General features: G+C 39.8%; 1 protein-coding gene across 9 annotated transcripts in view; it reads left to right on the forward strand.

Annotated features, from left to right (window-relative positions):
* Nucleotides 1-22475, forward strand: part of MECOM (MDS1 and EVI1 complex locus) — a 459726-nt gene that overhangs the window by 139927 nt on the left and 297324 nt on the right. The gene's annotated exons all lie outside the window — the stretch shown is intronic.

Here is a 22475-nt window from a genome sequence, read left to right on the forward strand (position 1 = left end):
TACCTTGTGAGGATCTGGGCCCAAGAGAGTAAGAGTAACATTTTCAAAAGCATCTAAGTGATTTAGGAGCATCAGTCCCATCAATTGTTTTCATATAGAAAGTCTGCAGCAAAGCTGAGAACGGACTCCTCATTTCCTGAGTCTCAGCCCAGTGTGTTAGTCTTTCAAGACTCCCTGGAATTGCAAGCTCAAATCCCAGGAGGGCTGACTCAAGCCTTCGTCCTTTCAAGGCAGATCAGTTGAGTTCTGTGCACTCTGTGGTGTGTTTGTGTATTTCACATTAGACTTTATAACGGGAAGTCCTGCCTGCTGTTTAAGGACAGTAAGGATTTCATTTTCAAAACAGCTTCTACCAGGCTTCCTCCTGAGTGCGCGCAAAGTTGTACAGCCACCTACATGCAACTGCTCTTTGCAGAGGAAAACAACTGCTCGTGCACCTTCAACAGTGGTACCTTCACATGTGCAAGTGTTAGAATTGGCAAGCTTGCAGGTGGTAGATTACTAAAAGTGCAAATGTGTGTAAATGTGCAGTGTAAATGCGCATATATGTGTGTGCTCAATTTTACATGTGCATGTGTACAGGATCTAAAAATATAACTCTTAAGACACCAAGGTTCTTTTTGCAAGAATTGGGAGGAGTTGTCCTTGGATAAAATATCCCCTGCTAATAGTGCTGTGAAGCATGCTGTGTTAAAGATGGCTGCTGCCCTCCACTGCCCCAGAGAAAGCTGCATTTCATTGGTGGTGTGTGTTTGTATAGATCTCTATCGATATCAGTTTATCTGTCTGTGTGTTTATGTAGCATGTGTGCCAGAGAGAGAGAGTTTGAGAGCTTTAGCATGAAAGGCAGTATGTAAATGTAAGACTTTATCTTAGCAAAACCAAAAAAGATATTGGTTGTAGCTAAGTTATTTAATTTTAAAGATTTGCTACTGAACATAAAAAGTAGTTACATTTCAGTACATTTTAGTTCTTTTAACTCTAAAATGGCAACTGCTTCCCGAGGATTTGATTGTTGCAGGAAAACAACATCCAATGATGATGACAAAATGGACAAACTGAAGCAAATCTGGACAACAAGAAGGGTTATATCTATTTTAAAAAGTGTAATGTAAGTGTAATGAAAGACGTGGCCAAAAGCATCTCTACTTCATTCTCTGGGGTTCCATTCTCCCGTGAATAATAATACAGCATCATACTTGACCCATATGGGCTATTAGCCAACAAATCACTTACACACATGCATGACTTCAGTGGGACTACTCATGTGCTTAATGGTACACATATACTTAAATTCTTTGCTGGATTGTAGTCTTATTAGGGGATGTCAAAGTAGTTTAAAAAGTTTTACAAGTTCCATTATCCCCATTTTGCAGAAGACAAACCTAGGCACAAAGAGTTCAGGGGATTTACTTCAAGTCACACAAGAAGTTCCACTTTTATTTCTGGCATCCTGATGCAATGGCATTGTGGGCCTAACTTTCAAAATGACAGGAGGCCAGGACTACTCGCATAAATACATGTGCAGTTGTGTGGCTAATCCCACAGTTGTCAAAATGGAATATTTGCATATGCATATTGAATATAAGCAAAATCAAATGACATGTTAGGGACAAATGCATGATCTGTATAAAACATTGCAGGCACATTTTTGGCACACATCTCCAGGCTTCTGCCTTGCTGAAAATCAAGCCTTCAACTTTCACATGCTGATGTATGGCATGACGTGAAGACACAAATATCAGCGATGGGAGTGGATTGGAGTCACTGCCAAGGCTGAAGGAAGTGAAAACACACCTATAAGAGAAGGGCTATTGCACCCATGACAGATTTGCATTTCTTGAACTGTTTAAATAATTATTTTATTCTACGAGAGAATAGTTTACTAAACAAATGTGGTGAAATACTGTTTAGATTTTGAGTAGCAAAAATGTGCTTGACACTGCACGTGCCTGTAGGAAGTCATAGATTTTGACTTAATGGGCTCAGATTCTAAATAGAGTGATAGCAAAATTCATACCCATCATACAGTGGGAGAGTGGAGAGTGGAAGGTTCCATATCAAAACAGTGGTCACTGGAGTTTAATTCAATTCCACTGAAGTCAGTGGCAAACTCCCATAGTTGTTAAAGTGGAGGGTGGGTCAATCCTTGGTCATTAGGATTATTTTTTTTTTTGAGAAATGCAACATGTCATCTTAGCACTGGAAAAAAAAATTCCGTCAGTAGGAATAAAAAAGCAAACAACATTTAAAATATTCAGTTGACATTTTTTCCAGCATATTAAACCCATATTTTATCCTGAAGAGTGAATGGAGACTCTTTAGTCACACCTATCAGATCCTTTGTTTTTTTGTACAATAGTGTTTGATACCAGAACTGTGCGCTTACATTATGTGTTCTTTCAAATTGAAAAGGTAATTTGCTTCAAATAGAACAATTCTCGTGTTAATAGCAACCATTTGAAGTGCACCATTCTTGGCTGGTTTCTGAAAGTGAACATGCCAATGTGTTGAAAACACATTGAAATAATGTGTTCAACAAAAATTCTTATTGCTATTTTTTGGCATTTTGTTTCACAAATAAACAAGATCATTTTTTGATAAAAGAAACTAGGGTAGCACTGCTGTTATTAGCTGAAGGGTTTGTTTGGTTTTGTTTACCTTGAAAATCAGCCAAATGAATGTCAATGTGGCAGGAGTTTAATTTCAAAGAATAGCTGATAATTTGCAGGACTAGAGATCTATAAAATGTGGTTCTGATTTTGTCATCAGATTCATGTATGCATGGCTCCCACAGCAGTTAATAGAAACCGTGCAGAGTTTGGGCATGTTTTCACTCATTCCCATAGAAAAAAGAGAGAGAGGCTCAAGTGGCAAAATTCCGATTTTGAGCCCCCCAAATTCAGCACCTGTTTGGATCTGTGGTTGTTGTTTGGCTTATTACAGGGCTTGATCCAAAATCCCATTGACTTCAGTGTGCTTTGGATCAGGCCCATGAAGAGAAGGGCCATCCAGAATATTTGGCTCCACTACCAAACATTCCTAAAGTTCAGGGCTGCTTTGAGCCAGGATTTTGGGTTGGGCCAATATATCGAAGAGGCCACTATTTCTTCCCCTACTTCTTTGACCAATACAAGGATAAAAGTATTTTGTTTATTTAGCTGTGCTTTTCTGTTTCACTTAATAGAAACTGTGTCTTTTAAAACTGGCAAAAGGTCTGTAGAGAACATTAAAAGCTAGGCTAAGAAAAATGAAAACTCTGAGTCAATTTAACAAACTAAACCTTGGGTTCCTATTTCAAATGGATTACAACACACGCATTTTAATTGTATGGGTCAAACCATGATCCCCTTACACTGATGCGATGACACATGGTGAGTTTATTCACCTTGTGTAGCAGGTCACAATCTGGCCCTGAATTAACTAAAAACTATTCCACATCCTCCTGTACACACAACTCCCACTGGATTCAACAGAAGCTATGTGTGGATTGTATGGAATTGGACCCACTATAATTAATTAGCATCTGCATCTCCAAAGAACAGTTGGACTCCTAAAGGAATGCTTCCCATGTCTTAAATCAGGGGGACCTAGCTATTTTACTGCACATTGCCTAGTGTTCTCGCTCTTTGAAATAGAGCATTGAACATGTGTATATTATGACTTAAAAGCTTCACCGGAGCTGCATTTCTGAGAGTTGTATTCAAGCTGGAACTGTACCGCAATTCATCATATTAAACTTCATTTGTTGGAAGCCTTACATTGGAGTATGGGCTCGGTCTCTTAAGCAGTGCTTCATATCTGTATTCCTCACCAATAGCACCACACGCCACTGTCCTTTTATTTCTCTGTGGCTGATGTAGATACTGTATGAATGGTGTGTTGCTGCATCAGGGCTGGTGAGCCTCCCCATCCTGGTGAAAAAAATTAGTCTACTATAGCAGTAAACAGAAATAATAATAAAGTGTCCCTGGTTCTAGCTGGTGGTGTGGAATGGAAGGAAAGAAAGATATAAACATGAATCATGATGTGAGATACTATTGCTCAGGCAACTACTTCAACATCTGAGTGCACTGAGGCAGAACAAAGGCTTAAGAATATTCGTAGGACCCTTAAGAGACTTGTAAAGACGTTGCAAACTTGTCAGTCAGCCGGAGCTGCAGGAGGAAGGAAGGATGCTCTTTGAGGGGTTCGCCCAAAGACAACTGATGTGTCTCAGCTTTGGTATAGGTAAGGTGGCTTCCAGTTGAGGTAAACTGCTTTGGCTAAACCTGGTTAAAAAAACAACCATATGTTTAATACAAGAAGCTGTCGAAGGTGAAAAGAATGGCTAAGTAAGTGAGTGGGACACCATTAATCTTGGTTTGTTTCAGCACTACATCTTTAGCTGCTGAAGAAAAAAAGCCTTGCTCCTAGCTCATAACCTGAGTGTTAAAACTGATGTCCTCCCCATTAGGGCCTGTAAACTCATTAGCACATGGCAATTTATCCTCTTTTATTTCTTCTCAATTATCCTATCATCCATTGTATCTGGATCTGATTACCCTTTCCCAGAGTCAAACATTATCTTGTAAATCATTTGCTTTAAGTCTAAGCCTGCCATTGCATTGCCCAGGATTTGCTTAGGCAGGTAATAAATCAATTAGCATTAAACTTGTGGCGTCATCAATTTTCTTTCCTTGTGACTAGAAAAAGGAGTATCTGAACCTTGCTTTGCCATATCAAATTTCCTTACATTGTCCATACTGAGATTGCACTCTGTTGTTAAAATCCCTAATGTCAATACATTTAGCACTGAAGTGAAGAGGAAAGGTGTTCAGGGAAACCCCCATGGTTCTGAGTCAGTGGGTTTGGATCAGGCCCTGTGTGAGAGCATGTAGCCCAATCGACTCCCTGTCCTGATTGGGGGTTGGGGTGCTACTGTAAAATAAATATTAAGTAATAATTACGATGGTCTGAGGCCTGAGACATCATAAATAAAGCTAGGTTTATGTCATGGAGGTCACAGAAGTCACAGAATCTGTGACTTCCAGAGACCTCCATGGCATTCTCTGCTTCAGCCCCAGGAGCTGAGGGACTGGAGCTGGCAGCCAGCGGGGCCCCGGGAAGGTTCCAGCAACAGGCAATAGCCTCCTCAGGGTCCCCCTGCAGGGTTCCAGTGACAGGCAACAGCCTCCTGAGGGTGCCCTCTGCAGGGTTCCAGCGATGGGTGACAGCCTCGTGCGGGGGAGTGAGGAGGGGGGTGCCTGGGGGTGTCCAGTTTTCTCTTTGGGAAATATGGTCACCCTGCAGCTCCCAGCTGCCGTGGGGGGTGGGGTGGGCCCCCTGCAGCTTCCAGCAGCCATGGACAGAAGGGGTACCCCTCAGTTTCCAACCACCACGGTGGTGGGAGAAACCATGGAGCCACAGCAGCAAAAGTCACAGACAGGTTGCGGCTTCTATGAATTTTTATTTATTGCCCATGACCTGTCCATGACTTTTACTAAAAATAATCATGACAAAATCTTAGCCTTAATCAGAACTGTGCAAGTAACATTATCCATACCTATCTGATGTTGGGACAGATCCGTTGATGTGTGAAGGCAGCTTTGCCTTGCTCTGCTGACACACAGTGGCTCCAAAGCCCCCTAAACGGGTATAAAAGAATCTTTTGTAAGCACAGGGAAATCCTTGAGTGACACAGAACTGACATAACAGCTCCTATATCACTCCCCTTCCTGCAGGTGATGCAGATGGCATGGCTGAGGTATCCCTTCACCTGCGCAATCCTCAGCTGCTATAATGGGAGGCACAGGTTGGGTCTGAGGACCAGCATGGCACAGATATGTCAGGACAGGGAAAGACACAAGTCCCTTAAAGCCACCTGTACAGCATCCTACTCCTAACTTGTGGCAAGTATCTTGTGGCTGGACACCATGTTTTAGCCCATTATATCTACAGCAAGTGCTGGCAATGTTTATTAGTTGAACTGGGGGCAACTGAGAGTATAGTAAAGAGAAAGGAAACATTTCTTTTACACTTTGTATATAATGTATCATGGTGAAAACAGGAATAATACTATACTCATTTGTATAGACTCATCTACAATGTACCATACACACCATAGTCTATTCAGTCTCCTATTTTTCTAGTAATAAATAGAGCATACATGGTTGTGTGGTGCAGATTAAAAGTTTTAGCAGCATTAGTTTAACAAGTTCTAGGCACAAACTAGCTGAATGTGAAATCTATCCATAGCTACATCTTTGCTAAGGAATACCTGGTGGTTTGGTGTAATACAATGGTCTCACTTAGAAAGTTCACTCTGTGCTCAGAAAGATTGCCAGCTTGAGAGGAATTCCCCACTTTGAGCGTAGAGAATATCTCTCCATCTGGTAGAATCTTTCAAAATGGAAGAAACTTTTAAAGTTTAACTGGGGTTAGACTGGCATGAATTTGAAAATGGCTGCTTTATTCAAGGAACCACAAGTGATTATCTTACATGAAGAATGATAAGTGTTGATGCCACCCTACACACTCGTGTGTCCTGTGTATGTTCACATTTTTAACAGAATTATTTTAGAGACTTAAATTTTTGTATTGGTACCATTTTCATATTCCTCTGTCTGCAAAGTCATGCTGCCTTAGTATCATGAGTCCAACTATCCAGGACTTTGGAAGAGAGTAAAAAAGATAACTAATTCATTTTATAAGCAAGTGATCTAAAAATACACAGTCAGACTTGCTTAGCCATGATGACTCCATACTTCAGGGCTTAAGCCAACCTCTAACTGTTGGAGGTTAGGAGAAAACCTGTCATCCTAGAACTGCCTATGGCTGGGTTTCTTGCATCTTCCTCTGAAGCAGCTGGTACTGGCCACTGTCTAGATGGGACGATGGACCGCAGGTCTAATGAAGTATGGCATTTCATGTGTTCCTATGCTACCGTGTGGACCGGGTTGAATACAAACAAATCAGGCTTAGAGGTGAATGACAGACACACTCGAGAGTCATTAAATATAGGTTTCAGAGTGGTAGCCGTGTTAGTCTGTATCAGCAAAAATAATGAGGAGTCCTTGTGGCACCTTAGAGACTAACAAATTTATATGGACATAAGATTTCATGGGTTAGAACCCACTTCATCAGATGCATGGAGTGAAAATAGAGGAGCAGGTATAAAGCAGCCCCCATCCTTTCATGTATTTATACCTGCTCCTGTATTTTCACTCCATGCATCTGATGAAGTGGGTTCCAACCCACATAAGCTTATGCCCAGATAAATTTGTTAGTCTCTAAAGTGCCACAAGGACTCCTCGTTATTTTTATTAAATACAGGGAGACCAATCTTTGTTGGTTGGCATTCCTATAGGAAAGTTCTTCTGCCCTATGCTTAGTTTCAGGGTGGAAATTCAGATGGCTATTACTGTGGCTAACGTTTTGGTATTTGTTTCCATGACCACAAACAACCATTATTGAAAACATACAGTAGGTTGTAAGAAATCTTTAAAATTGAAGCATGATTTAATCATTGTAAAAGTGATGTAGGGCCTGATCCAAAGCCCATGTTGGTCCATGGAAAAATTTACCTTAGTGGGCTTTGGATCAGATCTCAAAACTTTAAAATAAACTATATATATATGAGCTCATCCCCAAAGGGGCACCCCTTTCACCAGGCATTTGAGTTTTCATTACTGCTGTATGTCTGCTGTTTCCCCTTGGAGTAGTCTGACTTGGTTTTCATTGAATTGCAGGTAAATGGACATGTACTAATGTCAGTTTCTTCAAACACTTTCTTCTCCAAAGCAGTGTATTACATCATTTCTTTCTTTTAAAAGTACTCCTTTTGCCTACTGAACTGATTGACTGCATGGCACTGCAATAGCACCTTCTACCTGAAAGTCTCAAAGTGCTTTACAAAAGATGAATGAATTAATCTGCAGAACATCCTGTCTCAGTCCTTTGTGATAGGTGTTGTTATCCCCGTTTTATAGAGAAACTGAGGCACTAAGAAGATGAATGACAAGGTCACACAGGAGGTCTGTGGCAGAATTGGGTATAAAACTGAAGTCCTGATTTTCAGTCCTGTGATATAACTATGGAACCATCCTCCCTAATACATGTTTATGTCCATCCTAATGCAAAATAAATGAGTGTAAAAGAGAGACCAGGGTTCTCTTCTTCAGTGTTAGGACTCTAAATAGGATTGCATTGAAAGTTTTCATTAAAACCACTGGGGATTCCAAATATGAAGCATTTCCTGGGACTCTTAAAGGTCATTTCTTGAACACTTTCTTCTAAGTACATATGACAAATTATTCCCTTAGCACAATAAATGATACACAACCCCTTTAATTATAATATAGCACTCAATATCTTGAGACATTCCAACGTTTCCTATGTATCCTACACATTTCATTACAAGGAAAGGTTGAGCAGAATTAAAAGGGTGACTTTACACAAGGATTGATAGGTTACTTGTCCAAAAGGGGAATTTGCAGTACAGGTGAACACAAAGGAAACCCCAAACAAGTTTTGATTGCAGAGGAGACTGGGATAAGAGAGTTTTTATTATCAATTGCTTTTAGCCTTATTTACCATCAGGCTATCTTGCCACAAGCATGCTTTTTAGTTCTGACAGTTCTGAATTATGACCATTGTGGGATCCTATCTCATTAACTGGAATGGGAGAATAAAACATCAGACAATCATAAAAATAATTTGGCACTGTGAAACCACTTAGGAGCAGCTGTCAAACAGGTTGGAAGATAAAGTTCTGAATAAAAAGAATAGAGAGAGGTGCAAAGTCCTGCCATATGCTTTCTCTGCATTATAGACTCCTTAATAATATGAAGTGCCCATGTTTATGCAGAATAGGCCAGACACTCCATATATGATATTGATTATGCCTTAACCCCAATTTAGTAAAGACACACTCCTCCTCTTCCTAATCAGATGTTGCAGAAGCAGTTTTCTGAAAATGTCCCTAAATGCCAAGACATATTTTATCTCTGAAGGCTGTGGCAGGAGATAGGGCTTTGTCTTGCTTGTTGTCATGGCTTGGAGCCCAGTTTGAGGACAGCAAGGCCCCTGTGGGGCTCTTCTCCAGCAGTTTTCATCCAGCAATTCAAAAACATACATCTTTATCAAGCTGTTGTTGTCAGACAACATTAGATAATTAATAGGCCATTTGTCAGCCTGCACAAAACATGTTAAAATCCCAAACACAATCAGGATAAATATAGTTGCCTGCTCTCGGAAGGCTTTTTGTTCTGTCATGCAGTCATTGTAGGCAGATATTTACTATTAAACGAGACTCATTATTAATCACATCTAATGTTAATTAATTAAACACGTGCATTGAGGGCTCTCTGTGACTTTCAATTGTTTTAAGAAGCTAATTGGTAATTTAGCTGTTTGCATGGAAGTTGCTGTTTCTTTTTTGGTTCACGTTGACTTTGTCAACTTAGCAAAATATCTTCATTTAAAAATACTGTACTCACAAAATGAGTAGGATTTTAGCACATCCTCCCATTAAAGATATGCCCACACCTAAACTTGCTCAAAGTTTTGGGGTATTGAATCCAGAGATTTAGTTCAAACACAGCTCTAATATCAGCAGTGCCAACATTAGGGTAGGTACCTAGTTGCAGAGACCCCTGGGGCATTAAAAGGCTCAAGAGTTCAAGCAAATGGGAGGAAATGATGGCATTGCCATACTATCCAAGTGGAGCCCAGTGGCACCTGTTGCAGATGCCAACCAGCTGGGACTGGCATAACAGCTCTGGATAACTTTATAACTAGCACCATTCCTGATCATTAGGAGGATTGTGGCAGATTGATGATTGCCAATATTGCTGTTTAAAAAAAAAGGAAGCCTGTATATTTTTGTCCTGATTCTCCGTAGACCTGCACTTTGTCTAGTCCTTTATATCTGTGCAAAATCAATGCCAGGTGGGTATCAAATGATACCAGATTTCATTTGGTTACATTTTGTACCCAGTTTGCACTGGTGTAACTGACTACCAAAGGAGAAGGGCTTTAGAGAACCAGACCCTTAAAGATGACTTTATTTGAACTGTATTTATTTCTTGTGGAGAGGGATGAAATGCAGAATTTGCCAAGCGAAGTTAGATAAAATCCACATGGAAGTCCACAAGGCATAGCATTGTGAGGTTTCTACAGACATTTTGCTTGCAAAATTCCTAATGACTTGAATGGATGGTGCATGGGTACAAGGGTTGTATGATTTAGCTCAAGCGCTCCTACAAGCTGCCAGGCTGTCATGTATTTGATATAAGTTTTGCCATTACATTTTTCTTAATGCATCTTTTGCATTATATGCATAAAGTGTAATGTGTGTGGTGTTACAATTGGCAGCGTAGGGTGACACTGTGACTAAGATGACAGCACATACAAGAGTTTAGGTCTCAGAACAGTGAAAAGCTGTTTACTGGAAACTTTTGTTTAATTATCTGATCCTGTAAACCCTTTTCAGGCAGAACTTCCATTAAAATCAACAGGAATTCTGTGCATAGAGAACTTGCAAGATTAGTCCCAAGCATAGCTTGTATAAATTGTCTTTCCTTTATGAACCAGACACATAACTGTATTTGGTGACATAAGTCTATAGCATGTATGAATCCTTTAAAATAGTGAGTAATACAATCACCCATTAAGACATAATTATGAGGTGACATATTCATATCCAAATCATCTAACTGCACTCTGCACTCTCCTCTTTGCTGTGTCAATATTTGCATTACCAGCCCCTATTTCTGAGTGCCTCTACATTGATCTTACATTTATTTTGGCATAGAACATGGAATACAAGTTTTTACCCTAGGAGAGAATTTGCTTTAAAAATAATTATGATTGTTTTTGACTTTGAGAAGGCCTGAGATACTCTTGGGAAAATCCTGTCCTGATGTCCTGTCTAATATGGAGTTATTTTGGAAGAGTTATTCCAGAATGACTATTTTGGATTAGCTCCATGTGTGGGTACTCTTGTTCCGTAATGAATGTCTTTTTCCAGATTAATCCACTTTGAAAGCTAACTGCACATGAAGTTTTTCAGGAATACTTGTTGCACTTTAAATTCACACTCTACCTTAATTCAAATTAACTTTCAAGTGTAGACAGATCCTTACTGGGAGATTCTGCGTAGGTGGTAATGGAATAGGCTTGGCTGCATGTATTATCAAGGGACAGCCTGTTCATGCTGGGCAGAATGGCACACTGTGGATTGGGAGAGATCCATACCAAGTGGAGACCCTCCACGTGCACATTTGCCCTTACCTCCTCCAACCTAAGTGGATCTGAGTGGAAGGACTCAGTGATGTTTGGACAAGACTGAGGAGAATGCATATTATCCCCTTCTCTCCGCCACCCTTATATCCAGCAGAGCTCACAAAGGAAAGAGAATATAGATTGGGTTTATGTTATCTTTCCTTCAGAGCACCCTCCACAGTGGGGACACCTGTTTATGAACTGCCTTCTGCATAGAGCTTCCACACCAACGACCTGGCCTCCTGAATCCCTGGGGATCTGCAAGGCCTTGGTGCATGTCCAGAGCCTGTGCCATGTGGCAGTAAAACCTGCTGCCTGGCAGAATTGCAGGATTAGGGAGAGGCCATGACCCAGTCACTACTAGATGCTTCTTAATGCTGCTCCAAAATGGAGCAGCCTGCACACTCATTTAGCACATGATACAAACTGCAGCATTCAAATTACCCATCTAGGCCCTGGTCACCCTCACTAGCTAGCTAGCCACCTCCGTGGGCTTTGATTCACCAGAGATGATGAGAGTGGCCCCCCTTTCTTATAACAGTCTTGAGTAGCTATTCTTCTCTGTAATTTCACAGATGCACTAGCAGAAAACAGGCCACCTCTGCCCCCTTCTACTCCAGGGCATTGGTGAAACATATGGGAGGATATGGTCCATGGTATTTGCTGGCAATTTCAGGCCATTAAAACAAATTCTGTTAACTTCTTCTGTGACCTTAACAAAAGGGCTTATCGCTAAGGAGCTCTTAGTTAGGCACCTAAATAAGTTGCCAGATTTTCACTTCAGAGAACCTGGCCCCAACTGTGGGCGCTGAGTACTTTTGACAGTCTGGCCCTAGCCCTTAATTTTTTATTCTTTGTCATTAATTTATACATACACTCCAAAGCATGTGTTCTCTCTCTCTCAACATACAAGTGTGTGTGTGTATATATATACATATATACACACACACACAGCTTCTGTTTTTCAAGATTTACTAATTTCATTTTTGGGTGGGGGGTTATTTTTAATATTTTTAAGTCTTATGTAGATGACCAAATCTTTCTCTTTGTATATATTATCATGAGTAATCTAGTACACTTTAATGTAGTACCATTTAAAGTGCATTAGGAAACCTTTAGTGCACACCAGCAAGGTCTACATGGACCAATTAATGCAGTACATCTTAGTGTGCTTTAGAAATCAGACCCCTGCAGTCTGCTTTACTGCTCTGTGTAGACAAATCCTTAAGTACAAGTAACCATTTCCACTGTTTTCCTGGTGTTTATTGGGTAAATACAAATTTCCTATTTTTTTTTTTTGCATTGAGAATGTTTTATCAGTGTTTATTGGTTAGAACTGAAAATCAGAAGCCTGATATAGATAGCTACACACACACACACACATGATGCATGTATGCATATGTGTACACACAGATATATATATATTTCACAGACCTATATTCATAAATATAATTTGTGTGGGCAAAGTATTTCCTGCAGAGATACACAGAGAATAAATAGCTCATGCACAGTATAACTGCAGAATTTAAATTGTTTTATTCCTGCTGAAGTGCTGAGGTTGAATTATATGGAAGGGGGAGTGATGACTGAACTGAAAAATATCCTTTAGCTAACACAGACTTGAGTTGGATTCCAACTAAACCATTTTCAGTGTCATTAGAGAAGCTTGTTTGGCTGAAAACACAAATGTCCTATGAAGCTGAAATGTATTCTGTCATAATAAACCCTGCATTAGGCTTCAATTAAATATATTTTATGGGCATTTCTGATGAACACATGAAGTCTTTGGCTTTTGAGAGAGATTGGTTGTCATATGTGTCTGTAGCTTAGAATGCTGAGTCTTTGGAAGTGTACAGACCTCACTTGTTTAGGGCATGTGGCTCAGGAAGCAATGTGATTGGCCATGTTGGCTAGAGGCATTATCTGCATCTGGTAGTTCTTGGAGCTCTCTGTGTGACAGAAAATGAACACTTCCTCCTGACAGCACAGCGTGGCTTCTTCCACTGTCTGCCTTAGCACCCTTTTTGTCATCTCTCCCCCTCTTTCCCCCCCATGAAGATGTAAGCTTGCTGTTGTCTAAAGGGGAGGTAAAGGTTTTTCCCTGGGATGTTAATTTCAAGGCTGAATGGTTTCCAGTCACTAGGCTTTGCTGGAGGTATCATTCAAGACTTGCCGACAGGCAGCAGGGGACCATTTGTCTCACCTGCAGGCTACATGGCTTTAGGAAGACGATGAGAACTTTCTGAAGGCTCTAAATCTGCACCTGCATGTCTCTAGCATTGCTTTGTTTATCTTTTAATCCTTTGCCTGATTTTCTTCCTAGTGGTATGTGTTTAAAAAAAGTGATAAACTGTGTATATCCAACACAATCTTCAGAAGATTCAGGCTTATGTTTTTAAGTAGGTTTAGGCTACTGTTTTGAGCAGGAGATGTAATTCAGAAATAATATTTGTATTGGCTCAGGGCTAGCAAATATACAATCAAGATACAAACCAGAAACATTTTCTTTCAGGCTGTAATGCTGCTTTAGGAGGAAGAGCTATTTTATGCTCCAGAAACACGAAGAAGCTTCTCTTATCCGAATTGTAAAGTTGTGAAATTCTCTTTCAGACAGAGGAGAGAACAAAGTTACTGAAACAGTGTTGAAACATGCTGTTGTCTCCTCTAGTGTAAATTTTCTGAGAAAGGGGTGAAAAGCATAGCAATAATCATATCCATTGAGAAGAAAGATTATGGAATAAATTCATATTTAAGTTTCCACCTGCTCTAAAACAGTAAGCTCTTTAGCCGCCATAAGTCTGAATTACAACTAAATTATAAAAGGACACAAAAAATACTTTTTACACCAAAACACAAGTTCACTGAATCACGGAATTATTATGTAGTTGTATCTAATGTTGATCCATAAGGGTACACCGTCTGTTTCCATACAGACTTTGAAACAAGCATACCTACAGTTGGGTAATGAAAGATTCAAGGCTACCTAGATTCTAAAAAACATGAAACCATTTCAAAACAAGAAATAATTCTAAAGAAAATTTGTATTAGTTTGATTGATTATCTTATTTTAATCCATATTAAAGCTTTAAGTCTTTAGGTGTGGCTCTTTAGTTCTAACATCTCATAAATTATGGCTATAATGAAGCAGTCATTTATCCTGAGCTGATGATAAATGGCTTGCCCTAGGAGGAACTAAAGAATAGGCAAGTAGATCATTTTCATATTTGGTGAAAACAATATTAAGTACCCAGACCTCAGTGATTGCCCTAATAAATGAATAATCTGAGGTGAGGGGCTTGGCAGTCAGTGTAAAAAATAACCTGAGCTTTCTCTGTCATTTGTCAGGCTTTGCTATGACAGCGTGCATTATGGGTAAATGAGCAATCAGCAAGAACTATGTTATGGCTGGGATGTTTTTGAGAAATTTATCATATGTATTGCTTGGTACTTTTAAGACCTTAAGGCTTAATGGCTATAGTGCATGACTGCTAGTGAACATAGTTCCTATTTACCATCCTATGCTTCATTTACATGGGATCCCCTCCCCCCCCTTTTTTAACTTACTATGTGAGTGAACTTCAGTTAGTATTGTTTCCCAGACCTACTTTCCCTGACACACTTTACTCTGGTCTTACCAGCTCTGTGTTAATTATAATACTCCAGTGCAGTTTGACTGCGGAATTTGGAAGATGTCAAGACAAATGAAGTAGTTATGCCACTAGATATGAGCTAATCTTGTTACACGCAGACAGAATGTGTAGGCATAAAACCCTGGGGCATGCCAGAAGTCCAGTAAATGCTCATCTGTGCTACTTGAGTGTTTTGGGGAGTTAGCAAGTACTACTTCTTAATTAACCTTAAAACATTCAGGTACCATGTAGGGTTCGCAATCCTAAAACATTGGCACATATCTTGATGGCTAAAAAAATAAATGAACATATTATATAATCATGCAACATGCTTGATTATATAATATTATTGATTATAGGGAGGTGGTGGAATCTCCTTAGAAGTTTTTAAGGTCAGGCTTGACAAAGCCCTGGCTGGGATGATTTAATTGGGGATGGGTCCTGCTTTTGAGCAGGGGGTTGGACTAGATGACCTACTGAGGTCCCTTCCAACCCTGATATTCTATGATTCTATGATTCTATGAAAGCAAGCCCAGTGATGTGACATGTGAAGCAGTGCATTCTGGGGGATTGTGAGTCAGTGTGACTTGGTGTTGTTCAACGTTCATATTGAAAATGCACACAAAAAGTTGCCCTGCGCAGCTCAGGGACTGCTTATCATTTTGTCCAACAAATGCCCTCTCCAAATTATTGTAATTGAAACTATCAGGATAGAGAGGAAAAGAACATATTGAAACTGCAACTTCTGTATCCCTTATCACCAGGTATACAGGGTCTATGGAGTAACACTATGTTCCCAGCATAAACATTTAATTGAAGTATAAGAAGAGATCAAATAAATTATTCATCCTAGAATCTCACATGGCTTTACAAACACTATCTCAGCTTCACAACAACTCAGAGAGATGGGTAAGCATTATTAGGCTCCACTTTGCAGAAACTCAGGTACTGCAAACCTAAGGTTAATTTTTTGGAAAGTAGCTCCTTGTCCTGGGTGCCTCAGACACTGGGAGCCCAACTTGAGACACCTTGGTTTTAGAATGGTTGAGCACCTACTCAGTGGGAACTGCAGATGCTCAGCACCTCTGAAAATCAGGCCTAAAGTGGCTAAGGCTGGTCACCCAAAAATTGAAGCCTCTAAATTGGTAGCCATTTTTGAAAAATTTGGTAGCCTAAATGATTTCCTCAGGATAGTGGCAGAGCCAGAAAAGGAACCCAGGGATTATAGCTGATTCCTAATGTCCTGTTCTGATTGTTAGATCTCACTTTCTCCCCAAACAGGTAACTTGTTTTTAAAAGCCAGTAGGAAAAGGGGTAAGCAACCAACTGTGTATATTCTTTCACTTGCTTTAAGACTATAAACCAAATGTTGATGTAGTATCACTTGAACCCGCTTCTTGGAATAGATTATTGACTATATGTGATTGGTTTTCTACTAATTTTGTTTTTAAGGCTTTTGGAAAACACATTGATAAAAGTAAATTTTAAAAAGTCAATTTTTAATATCAGACAAAGAAAAAATCGACAAGCCTCATGTTTTGTATGTGACAGCAAAGATTGTGGCGGACAGGGGTTAAAAGAAGTTCTTGCCGGCTGCTGTGCTTTCTATTCTTTCCAGGGCTTGACGCCGAAAGGTGCTGAGCCATCCAGCAAAGCACTTAAGACCATGCTTCACTTTAAGAATGTGAGTCCTTCTGGTACTACAAGCACATGAAGATTGCCACTGACTTTAAGTTATGCATGTGCTTCAGTGCTTTTGCTGCATTAGGGCCCGAGTGCTCAACACCTTTCAGGATCAAACCCCCGCTAAGAGTCTTTTAGAGCTCAGGCCCCTCACCTCCACATCTGCTGCTCCTCTCTCTCTCTGCTTCCTGAACAATCTGTCCTTACTCTGCTGCTCTGCCTCCCTCACAGCTACAGCTGCTTTTTTATTTTCTGTCATAGAGGGACTGAGTGTTCAAAAATGCTCTGATCTCGGCATACTGAACATTTGAATGCCAGCCGTCTGCAGCTTTCAATGTCTCTTAACCTACTGCCACTTATACCTTTCACTTCTTCTTAAGGAAACAAAGTCAGAAGATTAAAGGACTCCCAATTTAGCTTTTTGAATCGGAAGTGAAAGTTAAAAGGAGACCAGCTGAGTGTAAGCGCTATTGAGAACTGCAGCTGGGCCGACTATTTAAAAAAAAACCAAAAACTATTTCTTGCTTCTGATCCGAGAAACCTTGTGGATGCAGGAATCTGATGTCTGATCAGTGTATAGTGGCCTTTCTGTTTAAGATGAAAGTTTTTATTCTGCACTGTTTTGGCATCACATCACTGAATAATAAGAAATCTATAAGAGTAAGGCCCTGATCCTGCACTCAGATAAGCCCTGACACCCTTGTGAGAGAACCATTGATTTCAGTGGAGATCCATGCAGCCACAAGATCTCCTTATAGGACTGGGGCCTCGGAGTATGACTGAGAGTACAGTATGTCATTGTTAAACCTCAGTCAGTATGTTTCACATACAGATGGCCCAAATTGGAACATCTCTCAATGAATTTCAAGAGATGGAGGGAGTGAGTATAAGCAATTTGATTTGCATCACTTGATCCAAACTTCACTCTGTAATTTTGATGTACCAACATGGTAGGCAAACTACATATACTTGAGATAGCTAGCTAGCTTTGATTCTGGGTCAAATCCCATATCAGAAAGATTGTATTTTCTGGCCGTAGTTCAGTTATTACAAAAAAGAGATTACAACCAAAGATGAAGACCCTACCTGACACCACCTGGGCAGTGGGACTTCAGTGCAGGCCAATGACTAGGGGTGGGATTTTCATAGGGCCTATGGGAGTTAGATGTCTAACTGCTACAGACTTTTAATAGCAGTTAGACATGTAATTGCCTTCTGCCTCTTTGTAAATTCCAGTATAAGTGCTAGAGTCTGGCTCTTACTCAAGATTTAGAATGATGTAGTAAATAAACATCAGTTTTAAGATGCTGATGTGAAATCAAAGACATTTCTTTACCAAGTAGTTACTCTATTAATTTACAATAATTGTTTGTCTAAATCTCTTTGAGCCTGAGCCAACGCCCATTGAAGTCACTGGGAATCTTTCCATTAACTTCATTGGGTTCTGGATCAGGCCCTTAAGGAATCTTACTTGTAAGCCGTGATTGTGATAGTTTATTTCCCTAAAACAAATAGGATTCTTCTTAAAGCTCTGTTTATATATCAGCTATAATGAAAAACAGAGTTAGCTGAGTGGGGAGTTTTGATATCTCCGCACGGAAGGAAAATGAAAAATGTATTAAATGATTCCACTTGTCAGTCAAATATTGTCAAACTCATTGTAACAATTGTTTTATTCGTCCAGATTTGAAATCACTCAAAAAGTGCCACAATAGGAGCTACTGGGTGCTGAGCTCTTTTGAAAATCTGAGGATGCTGAGTAAAGCTAGTTGGAAAATGAGTTTTTTTGTTATATTTTTGCTTTTGGCATGGAAAGTTCCAATTTTTTGGAAAAAATCAAAATCTGAAACTTTTCAGCCAAAAAATTAAAAATTTCGTTTGAAAACTACAAAAAATTGATTCTCCAATGTGGCCATGGTGCTTCATGGGAGTTGTAGTTCAAGTGAGTTACATCCCTGTTTCTTAATGGGACATGCTCTCTTGCTGAACTACATCTCCCACGGAAGGATATCATTCTATGTTACATTTTGTAGGCTTTTAGAGTAACTTCGGTAGAACCCTAATAACTCATCCCTATTAAATTCAGTAGGCCCTTTCCATAATGATGTACTTGAATACAACTTACAAACAGAGAATTTGCTTGCAGCTGGGCCTTGAACTTGACCTGTAGGATTGATGTCATTCCATTGACTCTGCTAGTCATTAAAGCTTTACTTGGGAAGTCTCATTCAGCCCAATAACAAGTGTAGAAAATGCTTGGAAAGAAATTAACATGGGTTCTCTATGAGGAATAGTTGAACATGGCAGAAGGAAGAAAATAGCTTAGTTGCTTCAAACTGAATAGATCCAGCAGGAGATAATAGGCCTAATCTATTGCATAAAACAATGTAACAAATCCACTGTGGTACACATACCTTGGCGGCCTCAGGAATAGAACTGGTATCCTCCTTCTCCAAAAGCACAGGTGTCGACTGTTTGAATTAAAGGATCATTTTTATTAGTGCTATAAGGACTGTAGCATACAACTGAGCAGTCCTGGTTCTGTCTTGTAGAGGGCAGTAGAGAGTGTGTGCTTGTACGCCCCCACCCCCCATTAATTTCTGCCTAATGCCTGTTTATCTAAACAACAATTTACTCTTGGGGGTTGGGAGTCAGCTGGGAAGGTCTGTCAAATTAACGAGTTAATCAGGACTTGCTCACTTAAGGTGGATGGTTGATGATTATTAAGCGAGACAAGAGAACAACCAATGGCTGTATATGCAAATGTGAAAAGGCACTAACATTCTGTAACTGAGAAAAGAACCACTGGAAATACATTCTTAGGGCTTATCTGCACAGAAAAATTGAAGCCCCCTTGCATAGACCTCTAATGTAGATTCAGTTATACTGGTATATAGGTGCATTGTACTTGTATAGCTCTTCCCATCTTGGAAGGGGAATAATCTCACTAGTATAGTGATACTGGTAGAACTGTGGCTACACAAGGGGTTGCACTGGTATAACTATTTTGGTAAAAAAAATCAAACCTCAAACCTACATAGTTCTAGTAGTACAAACTCTGTGCCCTGACCAAGCCTACTTTAGTCCCAGCTGAGCAATAGCCTCCATAGAAATCGGGTAGGTGGGACAAAATCCATTGTGAGGAGAAAATCAATTCATGATTGTATGATGAAGGTGCTCAGATTCTAGGATGACAAGGTCCATGTAAGTAGATAGATAGATGATGCATTTATCTCTTTTATTATTATTTTATGTGGGTGTTCTGAGTTCATCCACACCACTGCTAAAGATGGGGATTGCTGCCTATTTAATACAGGTTTCAGAGGAACAGCCGTGTTAGTCTGTATTCGCAAAAAGAAAAGGAGTACTTGTGGCACCTTAGAGACTAACGAATTTATTTGAGCATGAGCTTTCCACGGTATGCATCCGATGAAGTGAGCTGTAGCTCACGAAAGCTCATGCTCAAATAAATTGGTTAGTCTCTAAGGTGCCACAAGTACTCCTTTTCTTTTTGCTATTTAATACAGACTTCTAATTCGTCGATAGATAGATAGATAGATAGATGAAGGCCACTTCTTTTGACACAATCAATCTTATTTCCTGTGTGTTTATCACCACTTTCTCTGACATATTCCTCCTCTTGCATTATTTCCTCTTAGGCAAGACTATGATCTATTTGAGACTATTTCCATATTGGTACATAACTTCAAAGGTTTCTTTTTATTCAGTCTCAATGTTTCAGTCCTGCAGGGGCTGATCTCCCTATCCTGTAGGGAGTGGGAAAAGCGGATGAAATCTCAGTAAGGCTTTTCTTCAGAGCTCTGTGGAAAGCCAGGGCAATCCATGATCCTAGCATCACCACCCCAATTCTCTGCACAGCCCCATCAGGACCCTACTATCATGGCTTCGGAAGCTGGTGGTTGTCCCGAAAATCCCCTTAAAGGGGGATGCCCACCATGAAGGGATCTCTGTGGAAAGATAATACAGCCTGGGGCTGTTATCTCCTCACCCGCATTTTTGCTGGGCCAGAGAGGGATGGCGTGGGTATTTCCCAGTCCCTGCCCATTCCTTGGGTGAGATGGAGCTAGGCCAATTTACACTATCTGAGGATCTGTGGATCCCTGTGCCAGCAGAAAGATCTATTGCAGGGTCCAGGGGAAAGCAGCAATGCTGCCCTGAAAGCAGCTGGACCTCTGTTTCATATGGGAGGGGTGTGATCCACATGCATATTATGGGGATATGATCAGGTCCCTGCTTGGAATTGTAAGACCTTATATTGTTTCTTAGCTTTGTGCTTCAGTCAAATAATTTCTATATAACCAGTGACAATAAGAATATTTTGTCATTTAAAATAGTGCATAAAATGACTTGAAAGGATTGCATATATCGATGCTATTAATATTCCTAGAAGTTTATCATGTAAGTTTCACTATAGATACATTTCAGCATCTCACATCTATTTTGAAACTGAATTAACTTGGCAAACTGAATGTTTCAGTTTACTGTAATATATTAAATAACAACACTAATATGGCTGTTGACCGAAATAATGGAGGTAGGAACCCTTCTAACATTATTGGTATTGTTCCGACAGAACAATTGTTTAAATTTCTTTTTACATTGATGTATTTTGGAGACCAAATGTTTTTTAAATGTTTATAACCAAATAAAATGTGTTATAAACACCAATTTGCTTTTAAAATAACTTCTGATAAATTAAATGAAGATCTGAATACACTATTTGCATTTATATCCCGTAATTGTTTATATGATCATAAACATCAGTAAAAGGAAAAATGGGTTGAATACACAAAACTATCCAGTATAATCCAGGGACATTGCTATGGAAAAATTTCTCAGTTTGATGTGACTCTCTCTTTGACAGTTCTCCTAAGGTAGGTTATTTTGAAGAAAACATATGTTTCCATTTTCTCTCCCTCTGCTTCCATTTTAGTCCCCAGGCTCCACTAGGGTCACAGCAACATTAAGGCTTTTGTCACTGTGATTAATAGCTCTTTAGATCATCTTTAATTCACTCACTAATGACTGAGGGTCTTTCTGCTCTCCAAGTAATCGGGTGATGTATGAGCCAATAGTACACCTTGTGGCAGAGGTGAAAATCATTCAGGCAATGCAAATATTGTCACGGGGACAAATGTTTTCCCTGTTAATAAAAATTAATGAATTCTACCCAGGAGCTAGTTAAAGAAGCCATGGTGAAGGAGCTCCAAGCACAAGCAAGTTCTCACTGCTTGGAACCATTAATTTAGTCTTTCTAGATATGTGAGGATAATTATTATTAGTATTTCTGCATCTGCATAATAGATGAGACAGTGGCAGGTTAATTTAATTATACAAATACATTGCACTGTAGCCAGACCTGTCTTTCAGTTTCTTGGGCATACTTGCTGCTGTTAACGTTCGCATCATTATTTTTCTTTACCATAGTTAAACCACACGTTTCTACTCATTGCAATGGTTTAGTGAACAAATTCCAGGATTTGGTGCCTAGTTAAAACCAGGCATTATAGTGGTCAGGATTTTTATAGCTGTAATATGATGTAATGAAGTTTTTAATTTGAAAAAGTCCTTGTAACACATAATAAAAGGTTGATGAAAGAGGCTGGAAATTACTAAGTAGGATGAATAGTTTTGTGGCGGGGAGTGGGAGTGACAGAGAGAGACAGAGAGAGAGTGAGTGTGTGTATGAGAGAGCTTTGAGTGTCTCCTTATATTTATTGAATGCTTATAAATTTTAAAAAATCAGCCCCTTAAATGGGTTGCTTTACATCATAGCATCTATTCTGTTTGCAGTCCTATCCCTTCACCCCAACTCGGAGCCACCAGTGCACAATGATGTCGGAAAGGTGTGCCTGTTATTTACAGCCTGAACATGCA

Source organism: Lepidochelys olivacea (genome assembly GCF_965140295.1).
Source record: "Lepidochelys olivacea isolate rLepOli2 genome assembly, chromosome: 9".
In the NCBI taxonomy this organism is placed as follows: Eukaryota; Metazoa; Chordata; order Testudines; family Cheloniidae; genus Lepidochelys; species Lepidochelys olivacea.